Source organism: Indicator indicator, chromosome 1 (assembly GCF_027791375.1).
Source record: "Indicator indicator isolate 239-I01 chromosome 1, UM_Iind_1.1, whole genome shotgun sequence".
Taxonomy (NCBI): domain Eukaryota; kingdom Metazoa; phylum Chordata; class Aves; order Piciformes; family Indicatoridae; genus Indicator; species Indicator indicator.
The window spans coordinates 88,689,129-88,704,049 of NC_072010.1; positions in this window are offsets into that span (position 1 = coordinate 88,689,129).

Here is a 14,921-nt window from a genome sequence, read left to right on the forward strand (position 1 = left end):
TCACTAACAGTAAGTTAACCACTCACAAAAACAATGTTTACCCTTTTAATTCTCTTACATCAAGAGTAAGTAGCCTTCTTGCTTTTGCAGCCACGCACCATACCTAACCTCTACACAGCTGAAAGTCGAAAGACACATTCTACAGACAAAGGCAGGCATGAGGCATGGGACCTCCAAAAGCAATTCACAGGTTAGAGAACACAAACTCTCTCAAGGACCCTGCTGTTTTACTGCACAACTGGGCTGGGCTGAGCTTGCAGCTGGAATGCTGGGTGAGTTGCTGATGTTGGCTTTCTTGGTCCCCTCAGTGAGGGACGGAAATGAATCAGCAGTGCCCTGTGCCAGCACAGGCCTGCTGTGCATCATAACATCATCCCTCCTCGGTTCTGCAACTGGGTTGAACTCCAAGTGCTCACGTGCCTGAGTGCAGCTAAAAACTAAATTCTTTGCTATCACTGTTAGGAGACTTGTAGATTATAGGTCTGCAGGTTTATCCTGCTTGCTGTCCTGAAGGGTAGATATGCCTGTGTCAAGCTCAGCACAAGCAGAAATAAGCCCCATAGGGTTCTTTAATAGGGGAGCTCAATCAACTGCCTAATAGGAATATTTGAAGATTTTATGAAACTAAAAAAATTCAGTCCAAGGTTCGCTTTGTAAGGTAGGTGAGGATACCCAGACTTAATTTAAATTTCATCAGTCACCACACCACACCTGAAATACTTACATTTTGTTCACATTCCTTAGCATGCCAAGATCATCCTTTTTAGTAATTTAATATTGTCATTATTTTCCCAACATGTGCCATTCCTGCATCAAAAAGAGCCAGCCATTTGAGATGCTAAGGCTGCACAAATTCTCTAGAAATATTCACCATTAACTTGTTCAGAATGGCAAGTTTCAGTGAGATTTTCCTTGCTTTAATCGGTTTGAGCTAGCTCTTCGGCATTCTCTTATAAATAATAGAAGCTACACACTGCACTTTTATAACATCATTCATCTAGGAATCTCATAACTTAATTAAGAGGGACATTGTCAGCTTAGAAATCATATATTTTTTATTAAGTAATTTCCTTATCTACATTACTAGTAACATTTTAGGCTATTAAGCTGAAACAAATTCTTAAAATCTAATTTAACATCTACTACTAGTATGTATATATTACATATACACACAGCTGGTTTACTTTCTGAGATATTAAAACAGATGTGTTAGCTTTACTTCTGCTTCAAGTTGGTTTCGTTTACAGATTTTTGTCTGTGAACAACGCTCTTCCTTCGGAGCGGTATAAACACGCCACAAGAACATTTAAATCCAAACAAAAAGCTATATCAATGTGTTAGAAAATAAAACATATGTTTTTGTTAACGTAAGACTCGCAACGTTTCAGCAATAAAACTTTCATTTTGGAGAAAACTGTCTAACATTTTAGGGAGTTCTTTTCCTTCTCTCTAAAGGGACGGTGACAAGCACTACTTCTGCACTGCTTAATTATGGGAGAGCACAAATCTGTTTGCTGTGAGGGAATGCATCATTAATAAATTCATTCATCTATATTTGAGCCTTTTCAGATATTCAGAAATGTTGTGTTATTTCACTGAGGCTTAAAGGGGAGATTTGCTTTTGACGGGAAAAGTTAGCTGTGGAGACCGTTAGCATAATGAAGGTTCTACCTGTCACGGTTTAGTTAAACCATAAAAAGTGGAAGCCTACATGACACTTCCATAATAGGAGGACAGTAGGCAAAGTACTGTGAGTCTCTTCAAATCTATATAAATAAAGAGTAACATCAAAAACTACAGTATGTATTTTTCCAACCTTCACTTAATACAGGGGAAAACTAAGACACATGATCAAAGTCATGCAGTGAGCAGATGATGAAACCAAAATAAAATCCATAGCCTGCACCACTCACTCCTCTCTGAACTACTTAGTTTTTTCTTGATGTTTCAATATATTTTATATGAAGAAAAAAATCAACCCTATTTTTCACTTGCACTCTTGCTAGACAAAACAGCAAGGAAGATGGGGGGGGTTGACTTTCAGCAGGCCACTTTGCTTAGAAAGACATTCCTCCTCTTTCCTCATTTCTCTAGGTTCAGTCATGGCAAAGTGGGCGTTCACTTTGCAGATCCAGAGTTTTAATTTTGCTATTTAGTGGTCCCTTGATGAGATATCAGTCCTAGGAGACATATTGCCAACTACTAAACTTTTTAAGCAGGTTGAGGGTTGAAATAGGAAGCAGGTCATGGAGTCACCAGCAGTGACTCAGCTTTCTACTGTTTAGAAAGAAAACTGCAATAAAACTCAAAATAATAAATCCAAATAATAAAACATATAGCCAAAAAGGCCTCTCAGAAGCCAGTGAGAAGCCACAGAAGTGTACTAAAGCCAACTCTAAAGAATGGTGGTACAGCCTGATATTCAAACCCAAACCCAACACTGGTGTTCAGAAAAATTCCTTAGATAAGGAACACTAGTGTTCTTCATTGCAGATTGCCTTCCAACTCAGCTGCAAATGCTACACGCTCAAGGTTAATCAATTTTGTAGCACAGACACAATGTGAAATCAGGCCAAGGACCATCTTTTATCACAGAAGAATTAAAGAAACACATTGTAATTCTCCCAGAAAATGCATTTTACCTAATAAATGTGTAAGCTTTCAGAGGCACCCTTTTGCCAGCTGACTGCAATAATGGAACTTGAATGTGTGTTTGTTCATAGTTAAACCTCTGATAACTTTGGTAACCTCCAATACTCTGATAAAACCTTCATTATTTCACATTAATATCATCTCATGCCAGTGTCAAATACACCTGCATGAGAGCCACAGTCTTCATAAGGAGCAGGAAAGCATACCCAGGATGTTACGAAATACAGATCCCTAAGACAGGACAAAATTTTTCAATTAAAGACTTTTCACGTTGGCCGTGTTCAGGACTCTGGACTCAAGAGCTGAGAACCCAAAGTGTGCATCTGAATGGCAGCATTCCTGTCAGCTGCTGACCAGACAGAAGTTGCCACATGGGCTTAGCTGAGTCTTTCAAATTATCACTGTTTTATTTACTTAATTTGTCACGCACAAGACACATCTTGAGAGACAGTGCTTTAGTACTGTTAAGTCCAACTATCAGTATGTCCAGTTTAGCAAACTTGCCAGTGACAACTAGAGCTAGGATAACGCTTTCCAAAAATGTGTTTGTGCCTTTCTCTTGTTGTCTTAAGAGTATGAGGTCTGATTCCTCTGGCATTAATGTGCATAATTGTCTTACTAATCAGCACAGACCTTTGTCAGCTATATGCATGCTTTGGCAGTGAATAAATTGCAATAGTGATGGTATTTTTCAAGTAGCACAGTTTTCAAATGTCATATACAAGTGTCTGAAGATACAAGCCTTCCTCACTGGCCATTCCTAAAATTGAATACTGCATTTAAAAGGTAGCTTGTCTAATACAGAAAAATCAGTCACCAAATCATAGAATTGTTTCGGTGGAAAAGACCTCTAAGATCATCGAGTCCAACTGTCAACCTAACACCATTAAACCATGTCCCAAAGTGCCACACATTTTTTAACACTTCCAGGGATGGTGACTTCACTACCTCCTTGGGCAACCCATTCCAATGCCTGACCACTCTTATGGTATAGAAACTTTTTCTAACATCCAATCTAAACTTCCCCTGGCACAGTTTCAGGCCACTTCCTCTTGTTCTATCACCTGATACTATGCAGTAGAGACCAACCCCTACATCACTCCAACCTCCTTTTAGGGAGTTGTAGAGAGCAATGAGGTCTCCCCTCAGCCTCCTCTTCTCCAGACTAAACAAACCCAGTTCCCTCAGCCGCTCCTCATAAGACTTGTTCTCTAGATCCTTCCATACCTTTGCTCCCCTTAGAGTTCTGCAGAGCTCTTGCTCTCCATGCCCACTTCCTCTACTTTAAAGCTATGTTAATGCCCAGAAAGCACATTTAGTCCTGTATTTCTGCACTTAGGGGGTTTTCTCTTAAAATTTAAAAACAAATCTCTGGTTCACAGATTTTAATTTACTACTGAAGCCAAAGTTAAAAAAAAAACAAAACAACAACAACCAAACAAAAAAACCCAACAACAAAACCCATAACAAAACAGAAACAACATACCAACAGATTAAGACTTGATACAACTTAGAGTACATTTTTGCTGTAATTACTGAGGAAAAAATAATAGCAAACCAGCTGTAGTTATTTACAAAGGAATTTAAGACAGACTCTGGGGTCTGATACTCTTATCTCATGGACAGGCTAAGCACATATGAAAGATGCTCACAGTATAGCACTCTTACATTGCTAAAGCAGATTAGCCAGAGCAACCATGAGCCAATGGCCTCAACTCTTTCTACATAAAGGCTAAACAACTGCTGCTAGGCCACCACATGGTGATCTTTATTCTGTGTGTCCAGTTTGAAGGTGTTACAAAACACAGGTAGAGATTATGGCTTTTCAGAGCCGAGCACTAACAGCCAGTCAGTTTGACAGTGCTGATTACATAGGAAATAAAATGAGTTTCTGTGTTTCAGTAGCTGAAAGCAAATATGATCATATTCCACATCTTTATGTCCTTCGCCTATTATATTTAGTGCTTACACAGGTACTGGTTCTCCCCTTCAAAAACACACATTCTCATTTACTTTCTCTCTTGCCCTTGCATTCCTCCAGCCTTTCTACCCATAACAAGCTATCTACATATGGTTTGACAAGGCATTCATGCTCTCACTTTTCTCTTTAGCCATCACATGATCTCCCTAAAGGGCTTTCTTTCCCAAGAGTCACTCTCCTGCCAGGTTGTGGAAAACTCAGGTGAGGTGGTAGTTGCTGCAGCAACTCCACACTGGCAATAGGCCCCTCTAGGGTTCATGCAGAGGACTGAAATGCAGAATCTTTTGGTCTGTGTTTGACTAAGATCATCATCAGACAATATAGCCACTAATTATAACTTTGCTTCATCCCTCACCTCTCCCTGAACCGGTTTCCTCTCTTCCCTATGAAAACAGCTAGCAGCAGTAAAGTGCATCCTCTGGGTATGTAAGGAAGGCCTTCTTCATTAAATGCTATGAAGTGTTTTGATATCCTTAGAAGTATGGTGTTATTTAAGTGCTGATCACTCTAGTCTTCAGTATGTCCAAAATTATTTCAGTTGTTACCAGAAAGCTCCATTGTCACACATTATGTTGCCATTGCACTGAAAAATAATTAACAGCCTACATTTTGGGGTCCATTATTTCAGCTGTCTGACTGACTAGGGAATTATCCAGAATTCCCATGTTTGCAATGCAGAAATTAGAAAACATTAAAAGGTAGGCCAGGGAACAGCTCTATGAAACAGCTTGTACAAAGAATGAGAAAAGAGACCATTCCTTCCAAGTACTTAGACAAAGCAGTAGGTAAAAGTCAAGAGTAATCTGATGTAACAAACAGCATGCAAGATAATTTAAGAAGGTAATCTTTTATATGGAGTCACAAAGATTATCAAACTCATTAAACCACTTTTAAACAACCAGCAACCCCAAAAGTTATGAAGAACAGCACATAGTGCTCAAACCAGAAGGTGCAACATGTGGTTATATACAGTTCTACATTTCTGACAATGCATAAAACCTAACAGATACAAGAGTCACTAAGGACTTGAGCACTAGCAGATGAATTCACTGTCTCCCCTCTTACTTCCTCAAAACCTCCTCACCTCTTTACTTCTCCAAATACAACCAATTTTATCAGCTTGAAGTATAGATAATGCAAACACTATTACACATACACATTTGAGAATCAATATCCTTAGGTAACCAAAATGAAACCAGATGAGACTGAAACTCTGCATCCAAACAGACCTCAGACATCACTGCCCATCAGAGCATGCCCTGCATCACTTCTTTAGTCTTCTGAACTCCCAGATTCAGTCAGCTAACATTGGGGAAATACTCTGGTTACAAAAAAAAAAAAAAAAAAAAAAAGATCAATCCTCCTCACCACCACAACAAATCAAATAAACAAACAGACAAACTCCCCAGCTTCAAGCACATACATAAAGAAGCTGCAAATTTGCATGAACCCAAATCTTTACCCAGAGGTAGAGGAGCAAATGTCTGGTAAAAGCAGTATAGGCATGTTAAGAACCTGAACCCCAAAATCAAACTCTGTCTCTGAGGGAAATGGCATCTTTCAAAGACTCTTTCCTTACATTCCAAAACTGGGGTTATTTTAATTACAGTCTGAAAGCTGTAGAAAGTTGTCTTTCTTTTCTTTCCAGTTTCAGCTCCTGACTCCCAGCACTGCTGGCCAGGCTAGCACCCAATGCACTCAGCCTCTAGCCGCTGTGGAATTTCTCACCCTGGCACCACATGCCCAGCTGTGCTCATGGAAGTGGAAAATCTGACAGCATTGTCTGAAAGACACAGCTTGGGATAATTGTTCCTCATAGTTCTGTCAGTGAATGTTATCGTTTTCCTCTCACAGGAAGGCTACTACACCTTTCATATTCCTCTGCTTCCAGCCACAGTATTCCTCTTTACCTTTGACGCAGCAGTTAAATATGTCATGATGTAGAAAAGGTTTAAAAAATGTCTGCAAATTAAAGCTGAAATCTCCCTAAACTGTACCTGCTTTAGTAAGTTCTTTGTGTGGGATAAATACAGAAGAGGAAGAAAAGGAAACCGAAAGGTGCCTCTGTATCTAGAGCAACAGATGAATTATAAATACAACCTATGGCTTACACTAGTGTTAATGCCACTATTACACTACAAACACCTTGGTGGAAATTTTAATCGAAGCATAGAAATAAAAGTTGTGCAGCAACTGACAGGCAGGCACATACCTGGTGCACACACATCAGATCTCAGAATGAGGAACCATTTTCATCACAGATCTATGCATTCTACCTTCAGTTCAATTAACATTATTCACCCCACTGAACACTCATATCTGTCTAACCTCCTTTGAAGGCTATCATTACCATTCTGTCTGAGCTCCTCCTGACCTCCAGTGTCTCCATCTCCTTGCCCCGCCCAGAGGCAGAGCCTCCTGAGGGTCCTCTAGGAGAGCAATGGAATAGCATGGGAAACAGCCCAGGGCTCATGTTTCAGGTTAGTACCCAGACAACTTCACCTTCCTTTTTTCTTTTTTTCTCAAATGCACATGCTGCATTTTCTTTTATGGACACATAAATGAGAATCTAACTCACTCCTGGGCTGCATTTTTTCATATTATCCACCGATTTTCCTCCTCTTCTCCCTGTCCCTGACCCCAACCCGTGACTACTTGCAAGTCACCACTTTTTTATTTTTACTTTTTAGAATGCAACTCAGTGCTTAAATATTTATTTCACTGGAGGATTAAACCCAAAGTAATGACTGGAACGACATTGTCTTTGTAACTTCCTTCTCTTCCTTTTGCTACAGGAAAAGGTGTCATTGTTATTCCCAGAAGAATAAACAACTTTCCTACTTAACCCAGAGAACCTGAATGACAGTTTCTCTGAGCAATTTTCCACCCTCATATTTGTGCATACAGCTGTAATGGCAAATCTTGTGCTGATCTCATCTTAACACTTTTAGGTGAAAGCTTATGTTAGCAGAGCAAATTAAGCTACACAGTTTCGCACCAGCTTGGTCTGGTTCCAGACCAGACCTGGTTTCCCATCTGAAGTGGAGATGAGCAAGTTAACCAAAGCCACTCAAGCCACTGCTACCTCCAAGTCACTCTGGTGATTCAGAGAACATAAATAAATAGTTGATGCCCAGGTGCTGGATGTGATGCTGTCCATAGTATATTAAGTGTTCTTTCTTTTGATTAAGTAGAACAATATCCATAGTCTCTATTACTTTCAGTAGCCCCAATAAGTGTCCCCTCCATTTGTTTCTCCACAGAACCAGCTATTTGCTTATCAGTATGTCTCTTCCAAAAATTAGTCATGATGTGAGATGATTAAGCCATACTTTAAAGACTGTAACAGAGCACTTAAAATGGAGGTACACAAAATCGCATGACATTTAGTGAAATTTAGGCCAAAAAACATATAAAACATGCATAAATAATGCATGTGTTCAGTGCAATGGATGCCTTTTCCTATATATTTTGTATGTTGTGAATTGAAAGAAATGAAAAAACATGAAGTGGATACAAATACATGCATACACAGAGAGAAAATTATGTGGCCCTTTCTAGCATGAAAAGGAAATTATTAAAAGTTGGATAAACAACAACGGAGGATATGACAGGGGCAGCTGGAGAACCACACTGGGGGACAGAACTTCTAAGTGAATCCACACAAAAAAAATGTCTCCCCTGACAATCCGTTGTTGTTCAAAGAGAATAATGATTCTAGAGATGAGTTTGCATTTGTCTTCGGATGTCACAATAACTGCTAAGAAAGCAGCTGAATGAGAGTTATTATTTCCGCTGAGCAACGAAGGATTTGGGTAGACTGTCAGAACACCAGCACCCGCCATCCGAGGGCAGATACAAAGCAACAGCAAGCTAGCAGGAAGCTCAGAATCTGTCCTGGGCCCTGGGAAAGGAAGATGAAAGAGGCCATGGGGCAAACTGGAGATCTAAGAAAGGTAGATCTAAGAACCACAACTGCAAGGCAGCTGTTAAATCATGAGGGAAGTAGGAGCGTTGTTTGAGAAAGTGATCACAGGAGGCACAGTGTTTTCCAAGACCAACAGAATATAAATGCATGTGAACAGGAGGAGAACGTGCTCCACAGAGAACTGCACTACTTTGTTGGAATAATGGGGCTGGCTTGGGTGTGCCAGGGTTGCATCCAAGTCCTGACCCTGCCCACACGCTCGCTACCCTGAGCACAGCAGAAATGACTGGTAATCCCTCAGTGCTTGAAAGTAGCAACAGCTACATTATGGACTATCTAATTCTCCCTTCTAAATGAGCGTGCTGGGCAGAACATAAATCCAGCCCTACCTCTGAGTAACAAGATGCTTTTTCCAACTGGCCTGATGGAGTACTTGGCCTGGTGATGACTCTCACAGTCAGATGTGCAATCTACCCTCTGGCTCCCTGTTGGTTTGGACTCATTGCCTATGTACTCTAATACCCAAGACTGCAAGAGATAAAAAGAGAGACTCCTGCTTGACTGTGTAAGACAGTATGCTACAGACAATAGGTAAGCTGTGTCCTTGCACCTGCTGTTTGCAGAACTGGCCTTTTCTACTACACACTCTTCCCTGCAGTGTTCCTATATGGAAGGAGACAACTGCAAATGACTCAAGAAGTAACCTTTAAAGCAGATGGACAATAAAACATGAATTGACTCAAGAAAGTAGGGAGTATCCTGTCCCACTTGTTCAGGCTGCTTTGGAGTGTTGATGCCACAATGCTAAGGAACCTGATTAATTATTTACTAACTTCTGAATATCTTTGTTTAGCCAGAACTAAGTCTAAAATGGACTGTGGATTGTGTTACAAAAGCTTAAAAATATTTTTTAAATCCACAGCCGCCCCGCCCGCCCCCATACCATTCTGTCACAGCACACACAGGAAAATGTTTACAAGTTATAATCTTCTCAGCTAGGCTTAGTTTCCTGTATATATTTCAAATGCAATGTCTCAAGAACACATACACAAAAATCTAAGAATGTAGGTGGGATCTACACAGACCTGAGCTCCAAATTATAGATGCAACCAATTTAGCTTTGGTTTTTCAGTTTGCCCCATTGGAGCTGGGTTATGAGATGAACTTCAGACTGAAGCTGAACAAAGGTGAACCACACTGAAGTGATTTTTCTGTATGTGAAGTTGTTCACAATTAAGGGGAGCTCAGAATCACAGTTTAATTTGGCATCTTCAGAGCTGAGATTTCATTTCAAAGACTGAGCTAAGTCTGCAAATTTCAAAGTATCTAGCACACTTAAAAAAAAAAAAAAAAAGAGAGTGAGAGAAAATGGAGCAATCACCAGAAGAGAGTCAAGCGCTTAAACTAGGACAAAGTAATAACTGACATGGAACTGGGACTTTCCCCCCTGTTTTCACTCTCACAATCCTGTGGTAAACCATTTCACTACATCTTTGGTTTAATTTAGGAAAAAAAAAGATTGAAAACTCTCATGCTTGGAATGAGTATGTATTAATCTTTTGTTCTGAGCAATAAGGTGAAAAGAAATGTAGTCCTGGCAGGATACTAATTTCTGATTGTTTTCAATTAAAAAAAAAAAACTTCTCCTGGTGTTTTGAATGGAAAAATCTCTCAGAAAGTGTTTTTATCGAAGCACCCAGTTCCAAGTCCTGGATTATTAGGTTAAGCTCTGTCAGCAGAGAGACCAATATAAATGCTTTGCATACCATCTGCTTTGATGCCTTGACAAAAAAATAAAGAAGAAAATACGTAGGTCCAAAATTCTCCGATTTTAATCTGTTTCCCTTTCGTATAAAGCTGGGAAATACACGTCTTAAAAATATGAAATGAAAAACATGTGATAAGAAACTTCCTCAAATCCTCATTGAAAATCCAAAATCACCCAGACTTCCCAGGAACTGTTTTCTTTTTGTATTTTAAAATCAGAAAAGCAACATTAAGTAAGTGTGGGCATTAGTAAATGATTTTCTCCACTCCCTTTTGCTGTTCTGAAAAGTGCTCATTACAGTGCATGCATTTTCACCTGATATCTATTAGGAGGCTCTGTATAATTACCAAGATTTTGTTTTTCCTGTTTAAAAACAAATTAGGATAGTGTGCAAGGCCTTGCAGTATTAGGAAGCAACTTCAACAGCTAATGATGGAGGACAGTGCCTCAGTGAAGGTGTAAGTGATCCATTTGGCCAATTAAAGACTAACTTAGCAGAACCTGATACTATTTCTCAATTATGGTGGCTGTGACATTGAGAGTTGAGAAGCACTGAGATTTGGAGTGAAGCAAACTGAATCCATACAGAGAAAAATCTGGGGAAAGCTGATGCAGCCGCACAGCAGAGAGAAAAGGGAAGCACCCTCAGCCAGAGACAGTCCAAGGGGATTGACTTTTAAAGAAAACAAATACCAATAAAGTCCATCTTCCTATAGATTTGTGATCAGAGCCTGTGAGCGCTACACAATATGAGCATAATTATCATAGGTCTCTTCTTCCACAACAAAGATAAAATTCTCAGTGAGCAAGAGACAGCATGTGCTATAGCTCTTCTGGAGCAAAGCCTGTGCTGGCCAGCCAGCTGTCCTCCACTGAACACACTTAGCTGATAAGTTCTGCTTGTCTTTCCCACAGCAGGGGCACTAATTTGAGTTTTTCTCCTCTCCTCAGATACCCATTTTGTAGAAAACAAACTATCTTTTCAGTTCTTTCTGACTTGGCTTAAATCAATCAGCATGCTCAACAGCTACGTATGGGTGTGACAGGCAGGCACAGGGACAGACAGCCCCATAAACTTAGATGAGATAACTTGGCAACAAGTACTCCAGAAATCTGGGGTGTTTAAAATCTGGAAGTGGATCCAAACTTTAGCTTAAGCCATGCCTAAGGTCAGAAAGAGACGAAGGCCTTGTTCTGATCGATGCCTCCCCATTCAGACTTCCATGAGGTTTGACCATGTGCTACTTTCTCTTGTGGCCATGAGTACAGAAGCAGATCAGTTGGATCTCCCATAGCAGGATTTGGACATGGGGCTAGCCCACAGGACCACCTAATCTATTTCATATCACAGACTATTTAAAAACTCTTTTTCTTCAAAACCACCTAATTTGAACTGAGAAATCAATATAGTATTTCTTCCTGTCCTTTCACACCTGAGAGACTTCTGCCTCCACTTCTAGAGGCTAGCATGTCCCTTCCTTCCCACAGCCAGTCTGTGCTGGCTTCTACTGCTTTCTCTCCTCTTCCAACCATGACAGGAGGAGTTAAAATCTTGTACTACTTTCTGGCCAGTATCTTCTCAAGCATGTCACCCCTCCCCACACACACACAAGTCGCACTGCCCTCCCTCTGGATGCTTCCACATATCTGTCCTCTGAAGTTACAGAGATGGGAATGATTTTCCTCAACATGAAATGCTGTATAAAGAGTGTGGGTGGGAAATATGCAGTGTAATGGAACTGAAACCCCATAAGGGAAATCAACACAGGCAGCTGCTGATACACTATTTACTTGGATAAATCACCCATTTTCCTCTCGAGCGAGATGACTTGAGGTATCACCTACCCAGGACGGCAAGTGCAAATATAAATAATAAATAAAACTATTTGAGGAAAAAAAAATCTCACTGTAATGGGTTTTATAGAGAACTAAGTTTCAGTTAAACTTAATCCTTGCTGTCTTCTGTGTCTCCAGCAGCAGAAACATCTGGTCGGTTTTAGATTCCCCTTGGATTCCCAACTTCAAAGGGAGTTATAAAGAATAACAAATACATGTACTGGCACTGAAAAAAAAAATTAGAGCAGCAGGAGAGAATGGTAAAATTGTCCTTATTTGACTGCTAGTGACAGGCGCCACAGGCAGAACTGTGAGAAAAAATCTTAACGGCTCAGGCAAATAAGCTTTTTTTTTTTTTTTAATGACTGGCTCTCTTTACTAATGACGCAGAAAATCTATGGGATCTGCCCCATAATAGTAAGAAGCACATGTGCCAAGGAATATGCACGCAAGGGTATGCAGAAAACAGATTTTGAACCAGATATGTACTAAATAATAGGCAGGAAAGCAGGAACTAACTTTCATTCCCAGCCCTTTCACTCAGAGTGCCCTGGGTATATTGTTGGCTAAATTACGGGGGTCCAAATTTTGGCTCTTTAAAGCCAGTAGGACACTGTAAAGTATGGTCAGAAACAACAACTGTCATATGCACTTTTCAAATCTGACTTCAAAACCTCCAGGAACAGGGGTAGGTAAGCAAACACAATAACAGATGGCTGTGGCTCTCAGTCTTTCCTTTACTCTCTGGTGGCTGGAAAGTGAATGCCATGCTCCTTTTATGAATGCAGCACTACCAGCAACAACTTCTGACATGTTTCTACCCTTCTGTGCAGCGAAGAGAAGCATCTAGCTTCACACTGATCTTCTGAATCAGTGCACTCATGAAATAATCACACTCCATTCCCCACTTCACCCATGCAATATCAGGATCTCCTTTATCCTTTGCTGTTCCTCGTGTTTTACCATTTCAACCATAGGGTTAAGGAAATAAATGTAATGTGTGAGGATTCAGGAACCTGTGTGAAGCCTCCTCTCTGCTAAACATTAACTCTTGTTGTATGAACAAGAAATCTGTTCCCATCTTTCAGCAAAACTACAGACTCCTAAATGTCTAGCATCATGTAAAGCAAATTTACTAGATAGATTCTAGAGAGGAAAATTACAGAATAGGCTTTAGCAAACAGTATTAAACCCACAGCCATCCCTCTTTCACCCCCATTTACAAAGGGTCCAAAGAATATAAGTTTTGAAGGCAGCCATCAAATAAATTCCAACAATACCTGAATCAAAGAGACTGATCAACTTGTGGATATTGGACAGGACATGAAAATGTGCATTTGGCAACTAAAGTATTTGTTGGAAATATTTCATTTATCTCTGTTGTTAGTGTGGCAACCACGACTTTTTTCATTACCTTATTTTACTTTATTACGTCAAGAGGTAAGGAACTTCCATTATTTAATTTTAAAAGATATTTCAGGATCTCTTAAAGACTTCCTATAGCAGTAAGATCATATCAATATTTTTCCATAAACACAGCAATCTCATATTTGTATCAGAACGTTCAAGAGTAAAAATCCTAAGTTCTTGTAGAATGTAATGATCAAAGGGTTTCTGCAACAGGCTCCTTGCTGAAAAACCTTATTTATTTATTTCTCACTGAATGTTTGAAAACTGTGAGTGAAGATTTTTCACAAACTGCTATAGAAAGAGGAATTCAAGAATATACTGTGAAATTTGTCATTCCTGAGACAGAAATCAGCAATTTCTGGGGTTCACACTGCAGCACTATTGAACAATTGAACTTGAAAAGGGAATTCAAAATTAACCTGAAAGCACAGCAGAGACAGGATGAGTGTTTGGTATACTGCTAACGGTGGGTGCCATGGTGGGATAAATTCATCCCTCTTGCCCAGGAACTACCACTGGAAGCAATGCTGCATGCAGCAGGATCTCTAGTGACATCAGACTGTTGGGATCTGTGAAAGATATTTTTGGAAGTGCTGCAATCCACAACATACTGATGCAAAAATTAACTTTTGGTAAAGTTGACCTAAAGACCTATGGCTCCTGAAAAGGGGGGCTGTCTTCTTAGTAGAGCTTTATTACACGTGTTGGCTATGCCCTCCTATTAGGAATTTCAGATTAATGCTTAGAGTCTCAATTTTCCAGCAAAAGGGCCTATTTACCTCCAGAAATGGTAAGAATAGATCAAAAAGCAGACCAGGAAATCTCAAGATTTCCAAAGCTCATGCTCCAGGTTGGGTTTCCTTCAAGTAACAATATCAAGTTAACATCAGAAGTTTTCTGATTTCTGTATTTGCAATCAAAGCAGCCCTAAAAGTGTTAATTCTGGCATGAGGACAGCATAGGTTGCAAAATCTTGAATGATAGTCAGAGGTTCTGACTGCATCTGGCAGTTTGAATGGAGAATTTCCAGTATTGACCTGATCTACAATGTGCTAAAACTAGGGAGAGAATTTAAATCAGCCTCAAATACATGTTCCAAGGCAATGTCATAATTTTTGTACAAGAAATGCCACATACAGTGAAACACTGTTCATTCAAAACCCATACAGTGATACCTCTTGTCTTTAACTGCTGAATCTTCACTCTTGTACTCTGCAGAAATGGCCTTGACTTTCGGAGGACAGCCTGGCAATGAGTATCAGACAGAAATTAAGGCCTAGAGAGAGGTGTCAGTGTTCAATTATCACAAATAGTGAGAAAAAGCACAGGTACTGAATGAGAAGGGG